The sequence below is a fragment of the Leptonychotes weddellii genome, chromosome 14 (assembly GCF_054177405.1).
Source record: "Leptonychotes weddellii isolate Sample4059 chromosome 14, ASM5417740v2, whole genome shotgun sequence".
NCBI classification, from domain to species: Eukaryota; Metazoa; Chordata; class Mammalia; order Carnivora; family Phocidae; genus Leptonychotes; species Leptonychotes weddellii.
This window is the reverse complement of record NC_138382.1, coordinates 37366677-37376185: the sequence shown is the minus strand read 5'-3', so window position 1 is coordinate 37376185 and position 9509 is coordinate 37366677. Positions and strand designations below refer to the sequence as shown.

The 9509-nt window shown below is 49.1% G+C and overlaps 1 long non-coding RNA gene across 1 annotated transcript; it reads right to left on the bottom strand.

Moving 5' to 3' along the window:
• Positions 1-1341: 1341 nt before the first annotated feature.
• On the bottom strand, positions 1342-5719 carry LOC145716933 (uncharacterized). The gene is made up of 3 exons (XR_014139872.1): positions 5321-5719; positions 3323-3422; positions 1342-1650 (listed from the first exon to the last, which is right to left on the bottom strand). It is a non-coding gene; the product is annotated as an uncharacterized LOC145716933 (long non-coding RNA).
• Between the last annotated feature and the right edge of the window lie 3790 nt (positions 5720-9509).

Below are 9509 nucleotides of genomic sequence, written 5' to 3'. Positions count from 1 at the left end.
CCACCAGCTTTCCTGGTTCTCTAGCTCATAGACTGCATATCGTGACAGAGCTCAGCCTCCATAGTCACATTACCCAAAGCTCATAATAAATCTCCTCTTAGATGTCGATCTATATCCTATTGGTCCTGTTTCTCTGGAGAACCCCAACTAATTCAGCGACCATCCTGGATTTCCCAGAGTGGTTTAGATTTCTCTTCCATTATCCCTGTATTGCTTCAATGCCCAGGGCTTTGAAATCCCAGGAACTGATGTCCAGTCAACAGATACCAAGTTTGTTGATCTGAACTCAAGGCTGCTACCCGCCCCCCCACCCCCCGACCCCACCACCACCAAGTTGCCTCTCCTACACAGGACCAAACTAAAGCTACTGAAGACTGTAACCAGCCAAAGAGCTGAGGGCAGGGACGCCCAGGGATGAAGGTCTGTCACGGTGGTGTTCCCACGGGACGTGCAGCGTGGAATCCAGCTTCCTTCTGGCATACAAACCACTGCCGCCCCTGCCTTCTGAAAGCCCAGCTCTGGGTCCTCCTTTTTCCTTCTCTGGGTTTCCTTTTTGGGTCCTACACTTCTATCTGATGGCAAAGATCTGACTTTGGCTCCCCCATTCGTGTGCATTTGGGGCACCGGCATCTGCTTTGGGATGCTGTGTCTAGCACCTGGCAGTCTCTGTCCCCACCCCGGGGCCATCATTCTCCAGCTGTCTTGCCATCACCCCCGAGGGACGCCAAAAGCACCTTGTCAGAGCACTTATTTGCATCATTCATCCGGAAGACGGGGTGCCTTGGTCACTCATCTATTTGGGGCAGCCAAGGCAACTGTTTTAAGCTAAACCCAGTGGTTCTCAGCCCCGGCTACACCCACGCCTGGGCGCTACTCCTGGAGGTTCAATCGGGCCTTAACAAAACCCACAGGTTCCTTCAGCTTAAGCTTTTGTCTCTGTCTGGAGATCCCAGGAGGTGTGTTTGCGCACTTCATGTGGGATCATTAGCTCATACAAAGGTCACAGGGAGGGAGTGACGCCCACTCCTGGAAGGCAAGAATGGAGATTACTCCCCCGCCCCCAGGACTGTGGCTGGTGACTGCAAGGACCTCATGCAGAGAGCCCCTGAGACTCAGAGCCACGGGGGACTTGGGTAAGTATCCCAGGTTCAAATGTTCTGCTCTGTTTTCCCTGGAATGGCTCCCGGGCATAAGGGTGCTTTGCTGGTAGTTTAGATTCTCTGTTATGACAGAGGATTCGGTCCAACCAAGGCAAGCCAAAGGTGGAGGGGGGTGGGGGGGAAGGGAGGGGGAATGAATGTCAGCACAGAGGCAGCTGCTCTAGCTTTTTGTTTTTCTAACTTTTGAAAGTTTAGCCCCGACGGCTCAAGCCTCCAATGATTTAAATTCACTTCTCTCCCGTTTCATTTCAGAGGGCTCAAGGTGGCCAAACTCCAAGTAATTTTATACCTGAAATGACCGTATTCAGAATATGACATCACACATGGATAAGAACAGCAGTTTTTTTTTTTTTTTTTCTTCTAATCAAGATGCAAACTTGACTCTTTCAGTCTGGGTCACAACTCTCCCGCGGTTCGGCATGTCTTCTCATGGCTCTGACGGGTCGGTTTTCTTCTGTACAGAGAACATCTTGGCTAGTGAAAGTCTGAACTGAAAATACGCAGGTTCTGTTAAGACAATCCTGTTAACCTGTCATTACACGCCAATTACATTGTTCCTTGTTTTAGAAATCTAGTTAAAAGAAACACACTAAGAAATCCATGAGGAGTAGCCAGCATGGGTTTTTATGGGTAGGGGTAGGGAATCTGCCTGTGGCAAGACATACCAGGGCTGGCATGCCCAGAAAATTCCACCTGGAAGAGGGAGTAATTGGCACTTGGCAAAGTTGTCCTCTCGTCTTAATTGGCTAGTGTTGGTTTAAAAATGTAATTTGTGTATGTATTTTTTTTTTTTTCAGGGAGACATTATGGTAAGCTTTTCAAAGACAGTACCCCCTGAGATTGCTCTCTAGCCTGAATTCCTGTCAGGGTGAGGCTAACGTTTATGGCGAGTCTCGAGGTGTGGCGGTGGGAGAAGACTTCACCCCTCTGGAGCGGAACAGTCTTCAAGACTGGGCCACCTGCTGGCCTTTCCTACCCAAATCTCCTGAAGCTTAGCCACCATCCAGCCAGTGCTCTTTGCCTCTTGGCCTGATCTAGTGTGTGACAAGAATGAGAAAGTGTGAAGCAGGAGCAAACGTTCTCCCGCTGTGCAGTGAGGTTTGGTTAGATCAGAAAAACCCACTCCAATTCCTTTTATTGTGCAGATAGGATTCAAAAAAATAAAAGGAGTATCTGTGACATAAATTTCTAGTTCTCCAACTCAGAGAAAGCCTGCGGGGGGGTGGGGGGGGCGGCGGGGAAGGGACAGAGACAGTGAGCATGCGCAGGAGTATGAGCTACTCCAGGAAATGCTCAGCTGGGTGAGGGCCACTGGCAAAGCCTAGTATCAACGCTGAGCTCAGAGTCAGTGGTAGGGGCTCAGTAAGTATTTGCGGCATCATTAATTGATTTCAATAGGAAATTTCCTCTTTATCCACAGTTGTCAAATTCCTAAGTGTCCTAAGAAGCTTCAGAGACGGGATGAATACAGGTTGCCCTAAAGCAAACCAATAAAAATGGCATTGCTCTGAAAGATGCCTTTGGCACCTTAGTTACCACAGGTGCTCATTAGAGTTTTCTCTTTTCTCGAAGGTGTGCCTTTGGCTGAGAGTAGGTAAGTGGGCTACGAGCCTAGCCAAATGCCTTCTCTCTTCTGTACTTGAAACCCTATTCTCCTAGGCCGAAGAGTGGGTGACTACAGGGAAAATGTGACTCATTGCAAGTGTTGTTATTAAATCACCTTGAAGTGTCTCTTGTAAAAGATAACTCCCTGCATGGTAGCAATGTCTTTGACAAGAACGGATTAGGGTGAAATTGCAATTACTTTGACATAAAGGAATGAATTAACTTTCCAACTTGTGTTTTTTTGCAAGGCAAAGATTCAAGCCACTTGGAATATAAACATAGAATGCACTCACAATAGCTTGGGGCACTTGAAAATTCCAAGGATCGGCCAGGGAGCCCTGGGATGCGAGGCAACTTTAGAGGTGTTCCTCACCACGGAGGGGATGCCTGCCTGGACAGAAACCGCCCGTGTTGTCCCCTCCCGTGTCAGCGGGGTTTAGAGGACAGTCGGGACTGATGCCTCCTGGGGCTGATGCCCAGAGGCCACGGCTGCAGGAAGTAGAGGGGGGCCCTCCCAAGATTTGACTAGATCCAGCAAATATTGATAGAGCACTTACTAGGTGTTGGCCTGGGAGGGGAGGCAGACAGTCTTGGCTACCAGGGACCTGGGGAAGTCAGACATGCAACCGAGTGGCCATGAGCCTCAGTCCACGATTCCTGTGCAAAAACACACATTTCTGTTTATTTTCTTGAACTCAAAGCTGACTAAGCTCTCATCCTGCCAGAGCAGCAGGAAATTCCAGCTCGTAGGTTTGCCCTGAAAGCCCAGGGCTTTTAGGAGGATCCTGAGAACTCAGGACCTCTGGTCCCAAGAGCCTGGGAGCTGCTGCAGGCATCCCTATGGGCTCTCGGGCCTCCGATGGACAAGGAGGCTCAGGACGGCAGGCAGAGCGGGGAAGGCCATGAGTGGGCCTGGCTTCCCAGGTACACCACTCAGCCATCGCTCTGAGGTCTAGTCACAGTGCCCCGGGCACGGCCACACGGCCGCCTTCAGTCTCAGACGCAGACAGACCACCCCTCCCCATGCGGGGCAGCACCTAAGGCGAGGGCCCCGGCCACCCGTGGGTGGCAGGGGAGGGGGCATCGTTGTCCCGTCCCTGATGTATGTCAGACTCGCCCCTAACATCTTTTGGTCTTATTCTTGGCAGAAGCCATGCCAATATAGGGCTTAAAATGGTTAGAAAGGCCAAGTTCTTAGAAAATGGGCTCGAGGGAACCATTGTACCCCACTTGGCTACATTTATGTCTGGTTCCTCTAAGCTCAGCCACTGTCGCCCGTCCTCCACTCTGCCATTCTCCAAGAGCTGCTTCTCTCGCTCTTCCTGTCATGGGAGGCATGGCTCTCCCCCTTCAGCTCCGGCATAGAGGTTAGTGTTTTATAGAAGAGCAGGCCCTTCATTCAGCTTCTACTTCCCCTCTGGAAAAATCCCCACAGCAAAGGAGTATAAAGCCTGGAACCCGGCAGAAATAAAGACACGGAAAAACAGAGGACCACCACCCATACATGAACTGGCTCCCCAGCCGGCGGGGGCCTGGCTGGGAGATCAGAGGTGGCAGGAGGAGGAAGGCCAGCTGTTTCTTCCCTTTCTCTCTTCTCTCTGGCATCAGCTCCCTCAGGACAGAGCTGCCATGTCCTAGCTTCCACTCAGGGAGGGACCCAGCGCCCAGGCGCCCCTAACACAGACCCTCACTCCCTGCCCCTGCCTTAGATGTGGTAGGAGCCCTCTGCTTTTGCTAATCTCTAGGGCGGTCATGTTTTCTTGTTTGTCTTCTCAGCATCTTCTATCTCCTCTTTGTGTGTGTGTTTTAAGATTTATTTGACAGAAAGAGAGAGCGAGCGCACAAGCAGGGGGAGTGGGAGAGGGAGAAGCAGGCTTCCCGCGGAGCAGGGAGCCCGATGCGGGGCTCGATCCCAGGACCCTGGGACCATGACCTGAGCTGAAGGCAGACGCTTAATGACTGAGCCCCCCAGGCGCCCCATCCCCTCTGCTTTAAACACCTAGTGGTTTGGGTTTTCCTGCCTAGACAGTAACCCACGCAGTGAGTAGCAGCACTGCTCTTCCGTGGACAGCTGCTGTGGGCTCAGCTGTGCTCCCCAAAAGATATGTTGAAGTTCTAACCTCCCCCCACCTATGCATGTGACCTTATTTGGAAGTAGGATCTTTACAGGTAGAATGAAGGTCATTAAGGGGGGGCCCTAATCCACTGACTGGTGTTGTTATAAAAAGGAAATTGGGCCACAGACCCACGCGTAGGAGAATGTCAGGCGAAGACAGACAGACAGACACACACTCTGGTGGCAGCGGCGAGTAAAGCAACTCTAAGTCACAGAATGCCTGGGATGGACAGGCGCCCCCAGAAGCTGACAGGTCTCAAGAAGGACGTGGCTCTGCTGACAGGATTCAGACTTCTAGCCTCCAGAACTGTGACCCACTAAACCCCGCCCCAGACCCCCCCACTTCTTGGTCCTTGGTTAGGGCTGCTCTAGGAGACCAACACCCCAGCCAGGGCCGATCCCCTGGGGAAGCCCCTTAGGTCCAGCTCTCCACACCCACCTTCAGCAGCCTGAAGTACCCCAGACAGACTGCCTTTCCCTGCACAGGGCTCGCCTTCCGGGAGACGTGTCCGAGCTGGTCTCCAAGGGCACAGCCGCGGGTTGGGCTCGTCCCGTGTGACTCTGTTACTGTCAAAGGGAGGTTGGGGTTTATCACTGTCAATGTCTGTATGGGTTTTCATGGTTTGGTTACATCCCCTCCCCCAACAACAGAAAAAAACAGAAACCAAGTTAACTTGGCCTCAAGAAAAAGGTGGGTGGGTGGGGGAAGACACATAAATCTGAAGAACCCAGAGACACGTGACAAGTCACAAAAGCACTCATGCACCTGTGCCTCTAGAAGGGACTGGAACCGGCAACTGGGCGCCCTCCGTCTTACAGAGCACTGGGTTCTGCTGCTGCTCTAGCCCACAGCTCCCACCCCGACCCCACACACCACCAGCCGGAGAGAGACGATGACCCGATTCGCCTTTGGTTCAAGTGGCACGCTCACAAAGAAGAAAATCTGATTGGCTCAGCTTGGGTCAAGTGTTCAGGCCTTATCCAATCGGCTGTGTCCAAGGGGGCGGGAGCACACCCTCCTTTAAGTCCGGGCAAGGTTCAAGCCGAGCAGGGGTTTCCTACAGGCTCCGCTTGCCTCAGGGGAGAGGTGTGTTCTGGGCCCGATGCCCTCGGGGCCGAGGCTGGGCCGGAACTACGGCTCCAGGCCAAGCTCCGGCTCACCCCTCATAGTCGGGGCCCTCGGGACTTCCAGCTGGCCCTCACCAGATCCCGCCATCTGGATGTGCAACGTGAAAAGAGTAACCGGAGAATTCACTCTACCCTAGTTAAACCTGCAAAATCAAACCTCCCACCTCACTAAATGATGTGTGATTCTGTTATGTAATCTGTGGGTAATAATAGCTCACATTTATTGGACACTTAAAACAGGCCAGGCACTCTGCTAAGTGTTAAGGATATTCTCTCTGATGTTCATAATTCTGCAAGATCGGTTTCGTTATTCAGTTTCATCTCTGCGAACCGCCCCACTCCCGCACACTCTAGTCTCAAACACAAGGTAAAACGACTACTGTCTTCATCCTCCTGCTCCTTAATTGGTTTTTAAGAGGTAAGGCAGGCACATGGTTCAAAACTCAGAGCCGGAAGGGTGGAAAGCTAGTCTCCCTCCCATTTCTGTATCCCAGCCATCCCATTTCCCTCCCTAAAGGCAACCACTGTTACTGGTCTCTTACATACAGAACAAAACACGGGCATTTATGCTTCGTGTATCTGTAAAAATGGTAAATTCCTTTTCACATTATTCTAAACCTTTCACACTCCGTCTTCGTAGTGGTTCCTACCGGCCTTGCTGATGGTCTGGTGTAAGATGTGAGAGAGAAAGGAGTCCAGATAGCTCTAGTACCACTGGCTGAGACGGGGACAGGTGGAGCGGGAGGGTCGTCAGCAACAGATTTGGTGGCACAGGGAATCAAGAATTCTGTTTCAGACATGATACATGTGGTGGTGTGGCTTGAATTGGCATAAATCAAGTTGGCAGTTGAATGAACTTGCTCAATGGACAGGTCAGGGCAAGAGAGATCAATTGGGGACCACTCCCTACTGACAGTACTTAAAGTCATGGGGCCAAGAGAGATTATACACTGAGACTCAGTCCACGGATAGGTCCTTTACTAGATCAGTGCTCCCAGAAGTAGCTTGGCTGGTCCACTCCTTAGCAAGCTCTGAACAAGACACCTGATCTAAGGGGGCTCACAGCCTACGGAAAGACAGATGGTTACGAAACAATGTATTCTGTGCTACATATAATGATGAGCTGGGTGTTGTGGGGACAGCAGAAGAGCAGAAGACTAATAGCCTGAGTCGTGAGGAAGACTTCATGCTGAAGATTGAATTTGAAAGGGGCCATGAAGGTTAAGTACAGTTTTCCCAAGTAAAAGAGGGGAAATATGTACAAAGGCGTGAAGGCAGGCCATATCGAGAAAGTTCCATGAAACCAAAAATACATATCCTCTTCTAAAAGCTGCAGTCATGGTTAATGGAAAGACACGAAAAACATTCCCACTAAAATTAGCAACAAACCAAGGACTTCCAAATTCACTAGCACCTTTCAAGAGGTGTGTCTAGAGACACAGGCCCGCACAACCAGAGAAGACAAGGGGCTAACGAGTTCCAAACTTGCCAGAAGGGTTGCAGTATGTGTAGATGATATGATCAGATATTTAAGGGGGAAAAATAAGAAACTAATAGGAAAAAAATACAAAAATGGATAAGAAAATTCAAAAAGGCAGCTATGAACAAAATTTAGACTAAATCAGTACTAAAAAAAATAGCCCAAAATATGGGAACAGTGATCAATTGTAAAATATAGAAGAAAAGATCCTACTTTTAACAACCTGAGGAATAAAACTAGAATAAACCTAAGAAATTGGATTTCAATAACACTGGCCAATTTTTTTTTCAAATTATAAATCATATATGAAAAATATGTAGTAACAAGAATATCACACTACTCTGAGACCACCCAGGGGACGGTGTGGTCTGAAGGTGATAGGCAGTCAGCCATCATTCTGAAATCACATGTGGTTGGTAGGGTGCTATTTATAGGCAGTGAGGGAATTATATTATTGCCTGCATTCAAAACTCGCCAGTATGTCCTTCTGCTTAAAATTGTCTGATTTGAAAACAAATCACAATTTAAAATGGGGAAGTAAACAAAAATTCTTGTAAATGGCAGAATTTTTTGAACATTTTATTGTAGCCAATTGGTGGTAAAATAAGCAAATTACTTCTGAATACAGAGAGTATTAAATCCTTTCCCCCCCATACCCACTAAATAAATATCAAACAAAGAATATTCAATTCAAGTAGCACCAAATCATGAGGCTGCCCGGGATCCTGCATAGACTGGCCTGCCCTGAGCTGTCCTCATCAGCCTTGGTTTTTTTCCCAAACTATCACGCAGAGCTCTTGGTAAAAGCTGATGCTCACTTAAAGCTTGTGAAATGGAAGAGGCAGGTGAGAGTCTTGTATTTTCCCTTGGCATCCAAAGAGCTGGGCTTTTTGCGTTCTCAGCACAGAATTCTCTAAAGGGAGCCATCCAATGTGGACAGTGTACTCCGTTCCTTCTGGCCCCTTTGAGAGTTTGTTTCAAGAATCCTACCCAGAGCCCTGCCTTGTGTTTATATTACCCCAGACCATCGGAACAGGGTGGCCAGACTCTATTCCAGCCTTTTTCCCCCCAAAGCCTGAAATCTTCAAAACCTCTCTCGGGGTGTACTGGAAATCTCAGTGTAGACGCATTTACCATAATTAGATTCAGCCCACTGCGGTAACTGTGGTATGTGTGATGTAATTAGCAAAGCAACCAGTTGAATGCATTTGTGCAGCTTCTAAGGCATTCTTCAAAACAAACGTCCCCACTTGGGAGGAGGGGAGATGCTGACACACTCTGCAGAGACCGCATAGCTACGAACAGCGTCTAGGTGGATTGTCAGAGGAATGCAGGTTCTAATTAAGACCGTGAAACGGCTCCCCCTTCTCCAGCAGAGATGGTCCCAGTGCCCTTCTCCTTTGGAACTGAACCTTTCAGGGTTAGGCTCCATGCAAAGTGGGACTTAACTTTCTCCAAATCTTAATATTTCAGGGGAGTGGGTGTGGAGTTCTTCCTTCCAATGGGGGAGTTTTGTTTGTTTTGTTTTTGTTTGTTAGTTTGTTTTTTTGGAGAGAGAGATAGAGCACAAGCAGGAGAGGCAGAGGGAGAGAGAGAATCCTAAGCAGACTCCATGCCCAGCACAGAGCCTGATACGGGGCTCGATCTCACGACCCCGAGATCATGACCTGAGCTGAAACTGAGAGTCAGATGCTTAACTGACTGACTTACCCAGGTGCACCCCGCTCTTTTTTTTTCTTTAAGAATTGAGCAAATAGAGTTCAAAAAATTAAATATTATTAAGGATTTGTGCCCTCCCAGGGGTGCTAAAAATATAAAGATTATTAAAGATTAAATCATCCCCGACTAGAAACACCTGGCTGAGTGTTTGGAGGCATGCGGGTGGTGATGATAGTGGTCACTTAGCAAGTGTGGTCTAAAATCTTCCATAGGGTGAAGCTGTTGCTAAGAAATGGCTGCTCAGGGAAAGACTGCATGTGGGAGGCTGAATAATCCAGAAAAGAGATGTCCACTTCCTAAT